We start from the raw sequence: 9,110 nt of genomic DNA on the forward strand, positions 1-9,110 counted from the left end.
TAAAGTTCCATAACTTCTCAATGTCATATCAGAAAATTTTTAAAACTGAAGGGAGGTTATTTCAATAGATATAAACCAGTCAACAAAGTTTCATGAAAACTGCTCAAAGCATTCTTGAGTTATTGTCCGAAAACTGGAACCCCCCCCTTTTTTTAATGAATAAAACCACATCACTCGGAAATGTAAAATCCAAAATATATATAAATCGTCAATAGATATAAACAATTCGCCAAACTTTCATGCAAATTGGTTAAAGAAAAAGGGAAAGAAATGAAAAAACTATCAAATTTTGTTAAAAATAATTGAAAGAATATTAAAAGAAGATGACTTTTGTCCTGATGATGAAAATAAAAAAAATAAGTATTTCTGGTTTTTTTTTTTGTTAAATTATCACAAATTTGGAAAAAAAATATACATTATTTTATTTTGTTTTTAAACCTGTATTTGTTTCTCCAGTTTATTAAGACATATTGACTGACCATAACAATGAAACATTAAAATAGTGAATTTTGAACTTAAACCAATTGTATCTGACAATATATATTATATAAAATATACAATATATATATATTTGGAAAATGTTGTTTGTGCTGTATTTAGACCCCTCTACCAAGAAATTTGTTTTGCATGCACACGTATTATAATTGCGGTTTTTATCCAACGCAATCATAGGTTTGAACGTTGTTTTCAATTTAGATTTGTTTATATATATATATATATATATATAACTCGTCTAACAATTCCATCTTCATGCCTTATATATCATGTACTGTATTACGACGCTAGATTAAAACTGACGAGGAAAGGTAACATCCGGCCACCGAAAGCTTTATTATTATGAAGCCTAGGTGGTCGTGTGGTCTAGCGCGTCGGATACAGTGCAGGCGATTTGGTGTCATGGATAAATCTGTTGTAGAGTTGTCACTGGTTCAGACGTACTTATATATATATATTATATAAACCTAAATTGAAAACAACGTTCAAACCTATGATTGCGTTGGATAAAAACCACAATTTTTATACGTGTACATGCAAAACAAATTTCTTACTAGAGGGGTCTAAATACAGCACAAACAACATTTTCCAAAAGACCAAAAGAGTGAAAAAGTATATTTAAACAAAACGCATTTGACTAACAGGTCGAACAACGGATGTTCTTAAACCCTGCTGACTGCCATTGGTGATTGCAATTATATATAATTGTAAACATAACTATTGACTTATGCGATAACTTTTCTTTTCTTTCTTGCAAAGATACTTTGTATTCACTTGCTATGGCTTCTCTTTCATTAAGTTTTAGTACTTTATAAAATTATTTCATTTTTATAAAAAAAAAAAAGGATGAAAGGTCTTTTTTATATGTATGCAAAGGGATGCTGAATTGCACATTACTATTCAATTTACACCTCCTTTGCTTTAATTTAATGAGTTTGGACAGAAGGACATAAATCCTTCATTTGAAACTATCAAACTTGTTATATAAAATTTAGTCTGAAGAATCTGTCTCTAAAACCAATAAATCCATCCTAAAATTAGATGGTTCGATTCACACAATAAATATCTGACCTTAAAAATTTGGTAAATCTGTCTAATTATCTAATGGTTTCAATTAAAATCATGTTTTATCAAAAGAAAAGGAGAAAAAGAAACACAAACAAATAGGAAGAAAAATGATAATATATCTTTAATATAACAATATATAACAACACAAAGCAATGTGTTATTGCACATAAATAGTTTAAGGTCTGTATGCCAAATGTATGGCAAATATAGATCTAATATGAGATGATCTAGAATCATAGTAAGATAAAATCTTAGCAATCTTTGGACACTTTTTAATTACTTGAATTATTAAAAAAAATCTGTTCATGTATGATCATTATTTTCATTATCACACTTAATTCAGGGAAATTTTAAGAAAATTATGTAATTTCTTCCTGAAAAGTTTTTTTTTGTACACTTTAAATAGTGTCATTGCTTTGTGTGCTTTTTCTAGAGCACTGGCCTAGTTGGTTAACAATTTTTACTTTTTATCAATTCTATATTAAGTGATATTTTTGGTTTTGATATTTTGTATTTATTTTCTGATATATTGGTATAATGAATGACCAGCAATAAATCACTAAAAGTTTATTAATAATAATACACATTCTTACACAATTTTTCGAAGTTTCACAAATAGAACCTTTTACAAGTATATACAGTGTTTTGGTGATTTTTTTTCTACCCTCCTTATTGTTCAACTGACTTATTAGATCACAACCCGCAACCCGCAACCCGCAACCCGCAACCAGCAGAATATACACACTCTATCGACCACAGACATCATAAATCTAGTAATAAAATGTGTATCGTCCACCTAAATAAATAATGGATTTTGACAGAAGCCGAGTCGGACAAAACATGAAACACTAATATAAACATCAATTAAAAATTTCTAATTTATATAACATGTTTCAAACATAATAAAATACACATCAAGCGTATGATTCAAGTAAATACCGACACAGCAGACCAAAGCCAATTAACTAATAAAACCTCAATGCGTTGACCTTAATAGACCAATTGATAAGAGAATTACTGGCGTGAACAATGATTAGAGATATACAACTAAATATAAATAAACCTTGACCGCAGATAATTGATAGCTATTAACGACCACTCTTATAAGAACGATCACAGACACTATGCCATAATTACAAAAGTAGTTATTGTTGATATAAAGCCTGTAAACGTCCAGCAGAAAGTATTTCAGATACCCAGTCTGATATTGTTGAAGAACTGAAAAAATATAAAACATGATAAAATAATTATTTTTATTATGCAAATATTTGGGCTTAAGGGCAACACGTTATGTTACAGAAAACTTCCTTGGCGTCATTGAATAAAAAGCGATGAATGTAAACTAACTGACGCCAACATTATACTTAACTATCCGAGCAGTGTGCGCGGCACACTATGTGAATGCTTGAGGATATTTTTTCTCTAGTATCATGTAATTCACTCAGTTCTGTCATATTGTAAATCAAGAACAAAACAAATTACATGCTACCTGCAGTTGACACAAAGCACACAGTATGTACATAAAATAATAGTGTGTTCTCAGATAATTAAGGATAATTTGCCGCTAAAATACTGTGCCTGAGCTAGCCACATATCTTTGACAGAAATGCGTCACCATAGGGGTATTTGCATACACGTGTGTGTACGTCTACCAGTCTACTTGTCTCAGAGTACTTTAGCAAGCCGTTCACGAGCGGTATAGCCTTACTTGATTTTCCACGTGGTACCGCATAAGAGTAAATCTTTGTGGGCATAGACCGACGTGAAATAGAGCTGTTGAGCAATCAAGATGAGACTATTCCTCGTTAAGGTACGTAGGCACCCTAACTACTCAGAAAAATTTGGGGAACGATATTATATTTGGCCAAAATAAAATATCATAGCCCAAAACGAAATATGTAACGTTATGTTGCCTGCCCAAGTTGCATATTGAGTAACCCCAAAATTTGAAGATGTTGTGCCTGATGAAGCCTTGTGTCTTGTTAAAATTAAAGTTGATCTAGAGAAAATTAATGTCAATATAAAAATCCTTAACCACAATATTGAGATCAACGTGAAAAGAAAAGACACAAGGCTAGGATGTAGGATATGTTACAAAGTTATAACCGATCGCGGATTTAATATCCGATTTAAATGTTCTACTGTAGCGTTTAAAACAATCTGATTTCCAACGTCCCAGTGATTGTATCATGTTGTCCTCAATACCTTAAGAACTAGCGCTAATGGCCGCACCTGATCGAAAGGAATGTCCGCTATAATCCTTTTCACTATATCCTAATGCCATGAGTATTGTTTTAAGCTTGCTTATAACATAGTTCCGGGAAACTGGGTTTCCGATTTCTTCAACGAAAAACGAATCATTGAGCTTTGCGTTTATAGGTTTCGTCTTACACTCAGCAGCTGGAATAGCAATTTATACGAAAAAGCGATGTCATCAATCCTGAACAATGAAATTATAATACCTTGTCGGAAAATATCTGTCTTTGTAGCTTTTAAATTTATAGTTACTTCGCTTTCTGAAACGAAACATCTGAAATAGCAATTAATACGGACAAGCGATGCCATCAATCTTGAACAATGAAATTATAATGCTGCTAGCCGCGCCTGATTGAAAGGAATGTCCGCTAAAACCGCTTTGTCTAATTGTGTGACTGGACAAAATATCTCTATGCAGTCTAAATGGACTTCGGTCGGACAATAAATACTATTCTTGTAGTTGATACAATGTATTTGAAAAAATTACGTCGGTGAAATAGTAAGCTAACAATATGTCAAATGTAAATATAAACAGTGATGAAGATAATTGTCAGCAAAAGTTCTAAATTGCAGTTTTTCACGCGATCGTATGTATTTAGGCCTCTTCAATAACTTCAGTTGATCATGATGTCAGTTCTTCACATAAATACGCTATAATTATCACTTATCCAATTGGTTGAACGAACAACAAACAAAGAGCTTCTCCTCCATATTCCAAATATGAAATAAAGAAAAAACGAATGTAACTGTGTGCACAATATCTGGTATCATTTAACATACTAAACCTTACTATGTAATAATCAATAAAATTACAAAAAAAAAACAACTACTAGTAAGTAGTAAAATAATAGTTTCAATCAATCCAACCATTACTGAACTTGTGATGAGTTAGATGTTTGCCCTATGTTGAAGTGTCAGTGTGACTTTGAGATAAAGGACGGCAATAAAAGCATATTGTGATATTGTGTCATGAATTGATATATACCATATCATTACTACTTGCTCATAGTATGTAATCGTTGTCGGGGACAAATGTATATATATTAGGATAAAACGTTAAGTTGCATGACTTGTCTATCATTCATTGTGTCATGGAACCTTAATTTCGTTAATTTTCCTAATCTGTAATCAGATTTACGTAGGTAAATTGATAAGGTCGTCGTTGTGAATACTTGAAGGTTAATTGTTTGATGAACTATAACAGACAGTCTGAATGACTGTTAGTTTAATGTACAAGCAGTTTTGTGGACTAGAGGTAAATGATATTTGATGGGTGTTAGAAAGTGTCGAAAACTTTCATGAAGTGAATATAAATATATGACATGCGGGAGAGTCGAGTATGAATAGTTACAGCGAATGGACATGTATCTGCTTAACCATGTAAATTTGGTAAAGTGTATATATACATGTATGTACATACATTTGTAAAATTGTAAATGTGAAATTGCATTTTTAAACCAATGCATAGGAAGAACCCCGTGGCTTATATATGTATTGACAAATCTATACTACTAAAGGAAGAGACCGATTTCATTAAGCCGCAACTCCTCTGAAACCGTGCAAAGTCGGAAATATTTGTGAAATGACGTATAAATGTAGTGTTTTGTACTTCCTAAATTTGTCTTTGAAACAATCTTTTTCCACAGAAAACGCCAATTTTTTAGAAAATATCCGAATTCGGAGACCGTTATCGATCCGTGTCTTATAGCTTTCGCGCATGCTCAGTCAGTCAGGGGTTGATTCCTGATGAAGTACTGTAGATTTATTTTTCATCCGATTTCGATGGGATTTTTTTTTCCATTGTGTTACTCATTTTTTTTTTATCCCTTTCGGTAATGTCAACGGATTTGACGTAGCTCATACGGTTATTGAGTAAAAAGGGGTAAAAAAAAAATATTGAAAATCACATATTGCCACACTTTTCTTGGGTATTTAATATCTTTATTTTCCCACCGAGATGAATGGGGTCTTTTGCGTTATGTTCCTCATTTTCATCGTTTAAAAAAAAAATAGAATTAAATGCATTAACCGTGTCCAAAACCTTACTGTGTCCACCTTATTACTGTGTCCACACTCTTTGTTTCAACACTTGCCCAATTGTACCGCGATTTCGCGGGCATCTTTTAGTACCATATAATAAATGTGTTGTAGTCCGATGATTTTACTCTCATTCTCATGATTCTTGTGAATCCGTAGCATAGTGTCAAGTAAGAGCCTCTATGCAGAACGTAGTCTTGTTGGGTGTTAACAATAATAATGTATCATGATCTATAAGAGTATAGTGTAACGTTTACTAAATACAACCTGGTGTAACATCTGTAATCATAGTTCCATATGTACATGGTATACAAAATCTGAAGTCTATGTGCACGTGCTAAATCAGGTGATCACCATAAACATGTCAATGATAAAACAAATATTAAATAAAAAATTTCACATTCAAGATGAACCTATGCACTTGCGAACCTTGTGTAACACAACAATTCTTTAAAAAATTAAAGATATATATATATGTACATGTATATATAAATATATAGAAAGTAATTGTTTCTGTCTCTTGACAACACGCGTACGTTCTATGAATGTCGAAAATATATATACAACATCGTGAACTCAATTAGGCGCAATAAATTCTCTTCTGTAGATCTTATATCGAGTGAATGTGTAGATAATTCAAATGATCATGCTAAATTGCTGCTCGTCAGTTTCAAACTGCACGCATAATTTGTTGTATGACCAAAATATGAATTGAGATGACATGTCTATCGATTATTAATCAGTTAAAAATATCTATTTTAACGATAGCTTTCAGAATCAATGAAAAATCTAGAAAATAAAATAAATTACAATAAACTGACCTGTCTAGAAGATAAATTTGTACCAGATTCTCAAGACACGTCCAAAAATGTTGGTATACCAGTGCAATCTTATCTGTAAGCCAATATCCACTCCGAGTCATTAGCAGAAAATATCGGCATTGACAGAAACGCAAGCGTAAATAACAAACTAGTGAAAAATTCTGACGTACGTTTAGTGTTGTATACTAGATATATTTATATACATAGTTGTTACCATTTGAAATTTAGCATCCATTTCTATATGAACAAATAATTGCGTAGCGTCTATCGTTTCCAAGTAAATGTAATCTCACAAATTGCAAAATAAAGCATTTATTCCCATCCGGATCCGTTTCGACACAATCTAAAGTGTCAAATATCGAGTATAATTCTAAATCTTCATACCTCTTGTTGAAAATGTTGCGGGTGTATAATATAAACACAATTAGTATACTGTCGTAATTCGTATAGTTATGTTGGCATTGTAAGAATAGTTATGAAATGACCGAAAAAATTTGATTTGAATTTTTTGCACTGCTACTGCTACTAACTAATTAATGCAACTGACTGAATACTAGTAATAAAATGTGTATCGTCCACCTAGATAAATAATGGATTTTGACAGAAGCCGAGTCGGACAGAACATGAAACACTAATATAAACATCAATTAAAAATTTCTAAATAATACTATACTAATAAAGTTGGTTTTTTTTTCAACATGACATCGATATGTTGATCAAATATATATTTGGGGGATATAAATCATTAAGAAGGCTAGCCAATCTGTTGAAATGTCTATTCATGAAATATCCAAACTATAACATATGATAAAATGGGGAAAATGATAAAGAGAAGAGGAACTGTAATACAAGATCAAACATTACATCAATGTACAAGATCCAATAACATATTCATACGGTAGGATAACTAGGAAGCTGTAGAATCCCTTGTGAATCGCACAAACCATGGTGTATATAGGACATTCGCACCCTCTGTATCTCTTTTCCATAAAATATGAAGGGTACTTCTGATTACAATTTTATAGCAGTTTCATTGAAATCATTAAAGATGTCAGTGTTTGGTTTTAGTTCCATGACCTCCCTTGTCCTTATACCAAGCTTTAAGTTCTGTTATAGTGGTAGGAAGTTCTCGTCCCATTGTTTCTGGTAGTGTCAGTAAAGAAACGGTAACAATAACATTCATTGAAGCGAACACTGCAGCTGGTCCCCAAGATACATATTCCGCCTAAAGCATAATCTTATATTAAGTAAAAAAGTTAACAATGTTACAATAGCTACATCAGTATGCTTTACTTAGAGAAGCACCTCATTCGCCTTGTTACTCTCGATATAACAAGTTGTACATATAGGAAGATGTGGTATGAGTGTTTATTTCCTAAATATAGTAACAAAGCTATATTTTGTGCAATGTCAATTTCATCGTAGATCATATTCTTCAAATCTGTGTTCTTGGCCTTATAGACTTTATTTCTTTATTTTTTGGAGATAAATATTTCGGACATAGCAAAAAGTCGTGTTACGTAAAGAACGGACACTAATTTTAGAATTTTTAGAGCTGCACTGGTTTTTATTGTATTTTCTTTCTATTTTTACTAGCTGCAGTTGCATCTGCCTGTCCCAAGTCAGGAATCTCGTCCGTAGTAGTCTCATGTAATATATTAATGATTTAGATATTTTTGAGAAACGGATTTAATGAAAGATTTCTCATTGATCTGTTAAATTTATGTACAACTTTAGGGACGATTTAGAGTTTGCTATTTTTCGACAACGCCTGTCTATTGTTGAAGACTGTGTGTTGCCCTTTGAATGTCTTTTAATCATTTTGTTCTTGATTTGTTGTCGCTTTAAGGTACACCCACACTTCCTGTTACTCATTTTGCAAGCACTTACCAATGTTATAGCAAAAGGAGACATCACTGATCCTGCCCTTGCAACAGATGAAGCCATACCCAATCCAACATTTCTACAACGAATATTACATCTTCTGTCTATAATAATGTGGTGAAATTCGACATATTCTTATAATTGAAGAATACAAAAAGATTCCGGACACCAAAACCGGACAGGAATGAGAGAATAATTCATAACATGACATATCAATGTGTATTGTTGCTAATATTTGGATACTAAGTACTTCCTTTGAACAACCAGATTTGAGGAAAAATTTGATATATACATAAGAGATGCCCGCTTTTGATATTACCATAAATCTGGAACTCTATTAAATCACTTCGTTGAAATTCATTTAATCCAATTACAAGGGTCTATTTCTTTTTTTCCGTTTTATATTTTAGACTTTCCAAATGTTTGATCTCTTGTGTACTATATGAAAGTTTTTTTCAAGAATAATGTGTTGTGCATACGAAAATCGTTTAAACGTTGTCATTTTTGTTCATACTTTTTTATTATACGATCCACACTCTTTTTCCATAC

Source organism: Mytilus californianus, unplaced genomic scaffold (assembly GCF_021869535.1).
Source record: "Mytilus californianus isolate M0D057914Y unplaced genomic scaffold, xbMytCali1.0.p SCAF_3, whole genome shotgun sequence".
In the NCBI taxonomy this organism is placed as follows: Eukaryota; Metazoa; Mollusca; class Bivalvia; order Mytilida; family Mytilidae; genus Mytilus; species Mytilus californianus.